Genomic DNA, 12,186 nt, shown 5'->3' with positions numbered 1-12,186 from the left:
TACCCAAAATTGAGTACAACGGGTATTACGACATATTGGGTAAATATGCTTTTTGAAAAATTTGAGTAGATATTACTCGCTTTTGTTGACATTTGTAAATGAGTGTAAAGTACCAAAGACATTGGAAATCTACAGGGTCCGCCATCTAACATTTATTTTTGAGCTAGCGGTTATTTCGACATTGGTAACCTAAATGTCACTTCTGATTTGACAGAAACTTAGTTGTATCCTTCCGCTGAACGAAAATGGTTGTGTATACGCTTGAGGACCGCGTGAAAATAGTGCAGTTTTACTTTCAAAATCATGGTAATGTTGCGAAATGTGTGCAAAAAAATCATCTTCTCGGATGAGGCACATTTTCATCTCGGCGGGTATGTTTACCGGCTGCTCGGCCATCCATGGAAGTTGACCATCAATGTTAACTTCCCTCTCTGAGCAGCCTAGATAGCCGTGTAGTGTCGGTAGCGGTTTCCCAACTGCTAAGAATAACGCTACGGTCCACCTGTACCGGTGGTATAAGTCCACCAAACAGGTAAGCCGTGTGGCATCCGGCGGAATTATTTTTTACCAAGAATTGATCCACTGGTTTCCTATTCCATGTCGTAAAAGGCCACAAAAATAGGAACTCCTAAGTCAAGGTGTATTTCCGTGCCGATGGCTGAATGGCTGCAGGAGGTTAAACATTGCAGTCGTGAACGGAATATCTTGGGTTTTTCCCTTACTGGATACACGCAATGCTTAGCAATCGACTTCTTTGTTCATCGCTTCGGCAAGCAGAGATTAGAAAGCTGAGTGTCTGTGGGTGTCCTCAAGGTGGTGTACTATCCCCACTTTTATGGAACCTAGTCGCTGATAGTTTGTTAAGGAAACTTAATAACCTTGGATTTCCGACTTATGGTTTTGCCGACGATTATCATATATTGATGACCGGTATAAGCATTAACACTCTCTTTGATTTAATGCAGCAAGCCCTGCGATCTGTTGAACAATGGTGTTGTCAGGTTTGGATTATCTGTAAATCCGGGCAAAACATCAATGGTGCTTTTCACTCATCGTAGGATAATTACAGGAGCTCGTCCGTTGCAGTTCTTTGGTTCAGGGGTCACTGTGGTCGATCAAGTTAAATACGTCGGGGTTATTCTTGACTCAAAACTGAATTGGTCTGCTCACATTGATTTCAGGATTAAAAGAGCTTGCATGGCTTTCGGCCAATGCAGACGAGCTTTTGGAAAATCATGGGGACTCAAACCCAGATATATTCATTGGATCTACACAACTATCGTTAGACCAATTTTAGCATATGGATGTCTTGTATGGTGGCAGAAAGGAGAAGTCGCGACAGTTCAGTCAAAGCTAAATCATCTCCAAAGGATGGTCCTAATGGCGATGACAGGAGCATTCACGACAACTCCTACTGCTGCTCTAGAGGCGCTACTGTGCATTAAACCACTACATGTATTCCTAAAACAAGAAGCATTATCTTGTGCATACCGTCTTAGGGTTACAGGGCTTTGGAACAGTAACCCATTAGAATATGCTACCAGTCACACTCGCTTGTGGTCTCAAATGGTTCCGTGGGATGAGTATTTACTCGCTCCTAGTGACCTAACTCTCACATGCAGTTTTCCTTTTAAAACATTCAATGTGAGCTATCCTCTTCGTTAGGAATGATTGTCTGGTTGTCTGGAACGACAACTAGATGAACACATAGTTTGTTTTACGGACGGTTCTCTGTTGAATGGTCGTGCTGGTGCTGGTATCTACTGTCGTGAAATAGGCTGGAGCAGTCTCATTCACTTGGTAGATACTGTACTGTGTTCCAAAGCAGAAATCTACGCAATTCTGTGTGGAGTACAATCGGCACCTCAGCAGAGGATCTGTGGTAAACGTATTTATTTTTGTTCCGACAGTCAGGCAGCCTTAAAAGCACTCAGTTCGAATGACTCACGGTCGAATCTAGTGATCGCATGTCGAACTCAAATTGAAGACCTCAGCATTTCAAATGCTGTTTACTTCATATGGGTACCCGGCCATTCTGGTATTACTGGAAATGAATGGGCTGATGAGTTGGCTAGAGCTGGTGCAACGAATGATTTCGTTGGTTCTGAACCAGCTTTACCACTTTCAACTAGTTGGATAAAGCACAAGATACGTTCTTGGGCTGCATCCAAACATGCCAGCTACTGGCGCAGCTTGCAAACTTGCGCTCAGACAAAAGCATTTCTACCAGATTTAAATCTGAAAATGTTAAAGTGTCTACTGCATTTCTCCAAGTATCATTGAAGTATTCTGGTCAGAGCTCTGACTGGACATTGCAAACTCAATTATCACATGGCTACTATTCAACGTGCTGAGTATTATTCGTGTGATTTGTGTGAATGCGATTATGGTACTTCATATCATCTGATATGTAACTGTCCCGCATTGACGCAGCTACGTATCCGGGTTTTTGGTTCTCCATACATGGTTGAGTCTGTGTATGCGGAGCTAAAATTGAAGGATATTCTCTCGTTTCTCACCCAATGTGGTAAGGAGCTATAGTCAGAAGGGTTCATCGTTCTTCCTGGAGTGAATGAATCCCTTCTGTATTCACCTTAAATAGGGTTTGGCAGATTGTTTGGCATCCTCTGGGGGGTACCGCATTTACTTCTGCTCGTACATACTGCGAGTCGTTCTGCATTCTTCCGGGAGTGCAGAATGGTGTCGCTTTTGTAAGATCTCTAAATCCTCTCGGGGGTTGGAGGTTTTATTAACAGCAGACTGTTCGGGACCTCGTAGAGGTTCAGAATTTCCTTCTGCTTCCACTAAATGTGATCCTCAGCAGATTGTTCAGCATCCCTTAGGGGTGCAGAATTTACTTCTGCTTTTATGTGCTTTTGTGTCGTCAATTTTTCCCATCCTCCTAGTCCAACCCTTACCATTTCCTTTCAATCCTTCCCTCTTATATATCGGGAAAATGATGCTAAAAACAAATTGATGGCAAGGCACAAATCTCCAAATATCAAGGGGAACGTGCCATTTGAGCCAATTTGTTCTGATTCCTGATTCCTGAAATGTCACTTCTGATTTAACAGAAACTTAGTTGTATCCTTCCGCTGAACGAAAATGGTTGTGTATACGCTTGAGGACCGCGTGAAAATAGTGCAGTTTTACTTTCAAAATCATGGTAATGTTGCGGAATGTGTGCAAAAAAATCATCTTCTCGGACAAGGCACATTTTCTTCTCGGCAGGTATGGTAATAAGCAAAATTGTCGCATCTGGGGACGGAAAACCCGCACGTCATCATGGAGAAGCCGATCTCAGAGAGTGACGGTTTGGTGCGGATTTTTGTCTGGCGGTATCATTGGGCCTTTTTTCTAAGAAAATGAGGCAGGAGCCGCCGCCACGGTCAATGGCGAGCGGTACCGCGTCATCATTAGCGATTGGTTCTTCCCGTTACTTGAAGAGGAAGACTTGGACACCTTTTGATTCCAACAAGACGGCGCTCCGTGCCACACAGCCAACGCTACGATCGATCATCTGTGCACAGTCTTCGGAGATCGAATTATCAGTCGAAATTCGGATGTCGTTTGGCCGCCTCGGAGCTGTGATTTGACACCGTTAGACTATTATCTTTGAGCGGCTGTCAAAGATAAGTGTTATGTGGACAAACCAGAGACAATTCAAGCCTTGAAGGATAACATTCGTGCATCCATAGCTGAAATAAAGCTGCATACAATCGAAAATGTATTAAAAAGCTGGACCGACCGTATGGCGTACTGCAAGGCCAGCCGAGGCAGCCATTTGAATGAAATTATATTTCACAATTACCCGGAAGGACTGTACTTTAATATGAAAAAATAAATTTTGAATTCGGATGAACCGTTTGTTTTTTTATGCATGTTTAAAAAAGTTCCATTACATTATTCATGCTCCACAGTGTATTTATATGTTTAAAAGTAAACAATCATTTTAATGTATTTTTCTTACCAACTAGAGCCTGATACGGCTCGATATCTAAAACACTTTATTTTTTCCATACTGAATTTTGGTAAAATTTTTACTACTCATTCGGGTCGGGTACGGGTACAGGTAATTTTTAATCGGGTACGGGTCGGGTACGGGTAAAATTTTTTATTTTTTTTCGGGTACGGGTCGGGTACGGGTAATTTTTATTTATTATTGATCGGGTACGGGTCGGGTACGGGTAATTTTTTTAATTTTCAATCGGGTACGGGTCGGGTACGGGTAAATTTTTTTGCTGACCACTCGGGTACGGGTCGGGTTCGGGTATAAGAATTTCTATACCCGACCATCTCTATGTATCATACTGCAGCAAAAGTGATTTACCGCTTATAATCGGCAGTGACATCAATGCTCACCATATCATTTGGGGCAGCACAGATATAAATTCGAGAGACTCTGATTTGATGGAATTTGTGAGCATTGAGGGATCTGGAAAAGAGGAGGTTTTGGACGTAACTCTCTGCTCTGATAGAATTGCGCATGAGTTGGTAAATTGGATCGTCTCCGATGAGCTCGAACCTTCGTTATCTGATCATAAGTACATCTTTTTTTTATCATTCAAGCGTTAAATTTGATATTGTCACCAACAATTGAACCCCCAATTGATTTGGAGAATGTTGTCGACGAGACAAACTCACTCATAGTTGCAGCATATGAAGAGGCTTGTCCACTTCGGATTGTGCGAGCTACTAGAGGAACTCCTTGGTGGAATGCTGTACCTGCTAGACTAAGGAAACTATGCAGAAGAGCTTGGAACCACCGACGCAGAGTTGGGTCGGAGGCATTCATATCGGCTCGAAGGGCTTACAAAAATGCTCTTCGATCATCTGAGCGAAGTGGTTGAAAAAGCCTTTGCACAAATGTCTCTAGTCTCAACGAGGCTAGTAGATTAAATAAGTTAATTTCGAAATCTAAGGACTTTGATGTCGCTTTCTTAAGAACTTCAGATGGTGAGTACTTGTCTTATGAAGGTGATGTACTTCACTATCTTTTTAACAATCACTTTCCAGGATGTATGTAGCCATCACCGACAGCTGTTCCCGAGACTTTTTCAGGTAGTTACGATTCTTGGACCCTTGCTCGAAGAATTGTGACGATTGAATCGGTCAAATGGGCAGTTGAGAGTTTCGCTCCGTACAAGTCTCCTGAAAATGGATGGAGTTTTCCCAGTGTTACTGCAGAAATGGTATGAACATTTCAAACATGTTTTGAAGAAAATACTTACTTTTAGTCTTGCGACAGAATATATTCCAAGAGCTTGGCAGGAAATAATTGTCAAATTCATTCCCAAATGCGGTCGCGGCACTTATGAGGAAGCGAAGAGTTTCAGACCTATCAGTCTTAGCTCATTTCTGCTCAAAACAGTGGAAAGCATATTCAATCACTATATCAGGAATGTCAGTTTGGGCATGCATCCGCTTCATGGAATGCAACATGCCTACTAGCGTGGAAAATCCACTACAACCCTGTAACATGATATTGTGTACAACATTGAAAAAGCTTTCTCACAAAAGCAATCTTGCTTGGGAGTTTTCCTAGATATTGAAGGTGCCTTTGATAACGTGTCTTTCAATTCAATTCTGGAAGCAGCCCGTGGTCATGGCATACCTTCAAGTATCACAATTTGGATACACACAATGCTTGGCAATCGACTTCTTTGTTCATCGCTTCAGCAAGCAGAGATTAGGAAGCTACGTGTCTGTGGGTGTCCTCGAGGTGGTGTACTATCCCCACTTTTATGGAACCTAGTCGCTGATGGTTTGTTAAGGAAACTTAATAACCTTGGATTTGCGACTTATGATTTTGCCGACGATTATCATATATTGATGACCGGTATAAGCATTAACACTCTCTTTGATTTAATGCAACAAGCACTGCAATCTGTTGAACAATGGTGTTGTCAGGTTGGATTATCTGTAAGTCCGTCCAAAACATCAACGGTGTTTTTCACTCATCGTAGGATAATCACAGGAGCTCGTCCGTTACAGTTCTTCGGTTTAGAGATCACTGTGGTTGATCAAGTTAAATACGTCGGAGTTATTCTTGATTCAAAACTGAATTGGTCTGCTCACATTGACTTCGGGATTAAAAGAGCTTGCATGGCTTTCGGCCAATGCAGACGAGCTTTTAGAAAATCATGGGGACTCAAACCCAGATACATTCATTGGATCTACACAACTATCGTTAGACCAATTTTAGCATATGGATGTCTTGTATAGTGGCAGAAAGGAGAAGTCGCGACAGTTCAGTCAAAGCTAAATCATCTCCAAAGGATGGTCCTAATGGCGATGACAGGAGCATTCACGACAACTCCTACTGCTGCTCTAGAGGCGCTACTGTGTATTAAACCACTACATGTGTTCCTAAAACAAGAAGCATTATCTTGTGCATACCGTCTTAAGGTTACAGGGCTTTGGAACAGTAACCCATTAGATAATGCTACCAGCCACACTCGCTTGTGGTCTCAAATGGTTACGTGGGATGAGTATTTACTCGCTCCTAGTGACCTAACTCTCACATGCAGTTTTCCATTCAATGTGAGCTATCCTTCTCGTGAAGAATGGTTGTCTGGTTATTTGGAACGACAACTTGATGAACACATAGTTTGTTATACGAACGGTTCTATGTTGAATGGCCGTGCTGGTACTGGTATCTACTGTAGTGAAAAGAAGCTATAGCAGTCTCAATCACTTGGTAGATACTGTACTGTGTTCCAAGCATAAATCTACGCGATTTTGTGTGGAATACGATAGGCACTTCAGCAGAAAATCTTTGGTAAACGAATTTATTTTTGTTCCGACAGTCAGGCAGCTTTAAAAGCACTGAGTTCGAATGATTCTCGGTCGAATCTAGTGATTACATGTCGAACTCAAATTGAAGACCTTAGCATCACAGATGCTGTTTACTTCTTATGGGTACCCGGCCATTCTGGTATTACTGGAAATGAATAAGCTGATGAGTTGGCTAGAGCTGGCGCAACGAATGATGTCGTTGGTCCGGAACCAGCTTTACAACTTTCAACTAGTTGGATAAAGCACAAGATTCGTTCTTGGGCTGCATCCAAACATGCCAGCAACTGGCGCAGCTTGCAAACTTGCGCTCAGACAAAAACATTTTTACAAGATTTGAATCTGAAAATATCAAAGTGTCCACTGCATTTTTCCAAGCATCTTTGCAGTATTCTGGTCAGAGCTTTGACTGGACATTGCAAACTCAGTTATCACATGGCTATTATCAGACCCTGTCAGCTTAGAGCGAAATCAATCTTCAGTTCAGCACCGCCATCGCACGGCATCACATTCAACATATCATGCCAATTGAATGGGTGCGCCGACGACACGACCAGGCACTTCGAAGAAAAATCAGCATTAAAACTGTTCGCTAACGATTCACCGCCAGTTACCACAAATCTAGCGACCCCTTGTAAATGATAAAAATAATCTTCTCGAGCAACACTGTTTAAGTTGCTATGGACTAGTTACCAAGGAACCCCAAAACAAATAAACATGTTTTGAAAGCGGTGGAATAGTTCTATTAGTGTTAAACTTTGTCCAAATTAAGCAGAAATGCATTTAAATGAACTCGATTTTCGGAATTTAATCGAAACTAAGGATGAAACCAACGAACGAGGACAATGATCTGCTTCCAGCGATTCATCCGTACACTTCAACTGCTAGCTTTTCTGGGCAGTAGGATTCGGTGTAATATACCGTTGTCAAAATTGTTTTGTGTCGGTTGATTGCGCAGAAGTGGAAACAGTATTTCACCTTGTTGGCCACTATTCGAGGATTACTAGTGGAATTCCACAAAGAAATCATTTTACCGTACGTTATACAGGCACCGCAGAGCACTAGTCTCGCTCAGCTCGTTGTCGGTCATTTCCATGTCTTCCTTTTCACACAACGGTTTCAAGTCAAGACCTGAATTTTGAACTTGGCTTTATAAAAGACATAACTCATACTCCTCATTTTTTACATTCCGCTCGAGTCAGGTAAATCCATTAAAATGTTCCGTAACATAATAACCGATCTGAAATTTATTTTGTTTACATTCATCTTGCCTTCGATATGCAGTAACCAAGGTTATTAGGCTCTCTGACAGCTCACTTACAACCACAAATGCAAATGAGATTAGTTTGTTTTCATCAGGAAACGAATGCATTAAACACAGTTCAGACGATCAATCAACTTCGGTCGACGTCCAGATTGGTTTATTAATTTTATTTAGCCGAATATTGCTCAAGTATCCGACGTTAAAAAGTTCCGTGAACTTGACGTAGTGTCCTTGCATATTAATTGCTTACAATTAATGTTGTTGTTCCGTAATCGTTCCATTCAGGTGATAGCCGCTTGATGCTGCGTGTGAATCGCTTTTACATATTGTTTTGGAAGTGTTGGCCACCAATTTTTCAGTAGGGCCACCGTTCATTTTTCACCGGGCATAGAAACCTCAATGGTGACTGTTATTCAAAATCAATAAATATATCAACTTGTGCTGCCAGTTTAAAAAAATTCACTAGCGTTTTCGATTTGACATTTCCAGTTACTGAGGGGTAGTTAAATTTACGATACAGTTTTGATAGACGAGTGGCAGGTCGTGTCGTCGGGTGCGCAGTGCTGCTATTTTGGCGCGCACGAATTTGACGTTCCTCTCCCCTGTTTCTATGTACGAGATTCGATGCGGACTCGCTTGAGGGCGCCATGTTAGCAAAAAAGGATGTTGCCAATGATTTGTTTGGGAAATGTGAGAGCTGGATATCTTGTTAATATGATGTCTTTGCTATTATTCAACGTGCTGAGTATTATTCGTGTGATTTGTGTGAATGCGATTACGGCACTTCATATCATCTGATATGTAACTGTCCCGCATGGACGCAACTACGTATCTGGGTTTTTGGTTCTCCATACATGGTTAAGTCTGTGTATGCGGAGCTAAAATAAACGGATATTCTCTCGTTTCTCACCCAATGTGGTAACGAGCTATAGTCAGAAGGGTTCGTCGTTCTTCCTGGAGTGAATGAATCCTTTCTGTATTGACCATAAATAGGTTTTGACAGATTGTTTGTCATCCCTTATGGGGTGCCGAATTTACTTCTGCTCGTACATACTGCGAATCGTTCTGCATTCTTCCGGGAATGCAGAATGGTGTCGCTTTTGTAAAATCTCTAAATCCACTCGGGGGTTGGAGGTTTTATTAACCGTGCGTTTTGGCACCTTCCGGGGATGCAGAACGATTTGTTTCGTTATGTTTTGTGCTGTTTTACCATCTCAACCACTTCACAATTCCTGATTCCTGATCCTGACGAAATGTGGATGTGTTGTGTGGAACCATAAGACCTTTTAGTAGAATTTTACTTTGTGTCAGTCATCTCCGAGAAAAGTGAGTGAAAAAAATTACACACACACACACACACACACACACACACACACACACACACACACACACACACACACACACACACACACACACACACACAAACACACTCCGGGCCTCGGTTCAAAAAAAGGTTTTCACAGTGGCTGCATAACGTTTCTGTATGAGAAAGGCAAAAAACTGATTGAATCCACCTAGTAATGTAATGATGCCTTTCACATATCAATCATATATATATATTATTGTGATATTCTTCAAAACAATTTTCTTCGATTCGTGAAAGACCAACCGAAATCGTTTTGTTTGGATGTCTACTAATAATGACTACCGATTGTAAAAGTTTTCATGTCGATTAAGAATTTTTTTTTGCCTATTTTGTGTCGCCCTTTCATGAAATAGTACAAATTTTTAACACACTTCACCCTATAATTTCGGAATCGGAAGTCGGTCCCAGATGAAAGATTCTTTTAAATCTAATGTCGTTTTTTCATTGAGAACACTCGTGGAGTGTTTTGCTCGATTCGTGCACTTTTCGTGCAGTCGGGCAATCAAAACAGGTGCACTGTGTTTCATTGATTTGCACCGCACGAAAAAAATGCACTTTCGGGGCAATTCTCGGGCAACTATTTTGCACCCGTTTTCTTTTCAGAGCAGCAAGCGTGCAAACCAAACTTTACAAAACCGTTTCATTGATCAACTGTCAGGGCAAAACACTGGCACCGAGCGAGTGGAATGAATGAAAAACGACATAAGTTTGTAAACATCGGTCACGCCATCTCTAAGAAAAGTGAGTAAGTAATTTGATATTGGAAATTATACACTAATCACTCTATAGTTCCGGAACCGGAAGTCGGATTCAAGTGAAATTAAGAAGTTTTGTTAAGAATCATAAGCTTATTCATTTAAATCTAAGTTTGTAAAAATCGGTGGCGCATCTCGGTTTAGCCATCTCCGAGAAAAATGGGTGCACTTATTTTAATATATTTTTGCACATTTTACCCCATATTTCCGGCACCGGAAGTCGGATCCAAATAATATTCGGGAATTTTGCATGGGTTCACAAGACCTTTCACTTTTCTCATTGATGGCTTGACCGATTTGCACAAACTTAGATTTAAATGAAAGGTTTTATGGTTCCATCGGGAATTCTCGGGAAAGTTTTATTACTGATCCAACTTTCGGTTCCGGAATTACAGGGTGATTTGTATTTAAAATTTTAAGCCGTTGTTGAGAGCAATGATCCTAAAGAAAAACAAATTGATCGGGCTCAAAACTGGTTCAACTTGTAGGTCATATACGTTACTGGCCATACGAACTGGCTTCGGCTATATCGGTTCCGGAAGTACCGGAAATAGTGGTCAAAAATTGAAAAAATTGTCTCTCATTCACTTTTTTTCCAAAATGGCTAAACCGATTTTCATAAACTTAATTCCAAACTTTGTCATCTCTTGAGTTACTTATGATATGTTGAGCAATTCCGGATCTTAAGACATTCTCTATCACAATACAAGTAGGTTTAGAATTTTCCCTACACAAAAATCTCCGAATTGCGGAAGCAAATAATGTCCTCATGGTAATAACCAAATCATATATATATATATATATATATATATATATATATATATATATATATATATATATATATATATATATATATATATATATATATATATATATATATATATATATATATATATATATATATATATATATAAGTTAACAGCCAGCGTTTCCCAAGAACGTCACCAATAGCAGACGATCGAGATTCCCACAGAATGAAGACCGCAGCATCAACAACAATCGTCGCCCCAGCATCAGTCACGTACACGGTAAACAAATCTTGTATCGCGTTACCGGCGCTAGGGAATAGCAAATCGACAGGGTTCTCACGATCGGCAGCTAGCTAGGTTAGGCTTAGAGTAAAGTTAGAACAAAAATAAAGTTTAGTTTCAGTTTAACCTTAGAAGTGAAAAGTGTTCTCTCTTTTTAAAAACCCCTTTGCGAGGGTAGATATTTTAAATGGCGCAGTCGTTCGGATTGTAGTGCGGTTTTTTTTTCAAGTGATTTCTTTCGGCACGAAGAGCCATCCCCGAATGTACATCGGTGATTAGTGAAGAGATCCAGAAGAAGCTGCACCGGACCCATCATCTAGTTAACAGCGAGAGAATATCGCAACCTAACCGTAAGTAATTTTAATCTTTTAATTAACTATTATCACATAAGTTTAACGCATTTAACATTTCTTAGCTATTGCCTAAAAGTGAGCTATTGACATTGTAGTGAAGTGAAATTAATTTTAGTTAAACAAATCAGTGAAAATGGAACAGCACATCGCTGCTCTTAATCAACAGATCGCCTCACAGGAGGACGAAATTCAACAATTAAGAATGGAGCTTCTAGGTGCGTCAGAAGCTGCCCAAGCGGCTCAAGTAGCAGCTGCCGAGGCTAGAACAAATATGCTACCTCGAGCTGCAGGGGATCCCGAGAGTATTTTAAAATCTCTCCAGACTCCCCAGATCATTCGAGACCTTCCCAGTTTCGATGGAAACCCAATAAAATTGCATTCTTTTATTAGAGCCATTGATAGTTTAATGCCAACTATCAACAGAGCTGTTGGAACAGATTGCCACCAAGTTTGGATTCAAGCAATTCGAACCAAAATAGTGGGAGAAGCAGACAATATTCTAGAATTGTACGGTACAAATTTGAATTGGACCGACATAAAGCAAAATTTAATCACACATTATAGCGACCGACGGGATGAGGTGTCTTTGACACGCGACCTCTTCGCTATTCACCAAGTGAAC

This window comes from Malaya genurostris, chromosome 3 (assembly GCF_030247185.1).
Source record: "Malaya genurostris strain Urasoe2022 chromosome 3, Malgen_1.1, whole genome shotgun sequence".
NCBI lineage: Eukaryota > Metazoa > Arthropoda > Insecta > Diptera > Culicidae > Malaya > Malaya genurostris.
Note: the sequence above shows the minus strand (reverse complement) of the source record.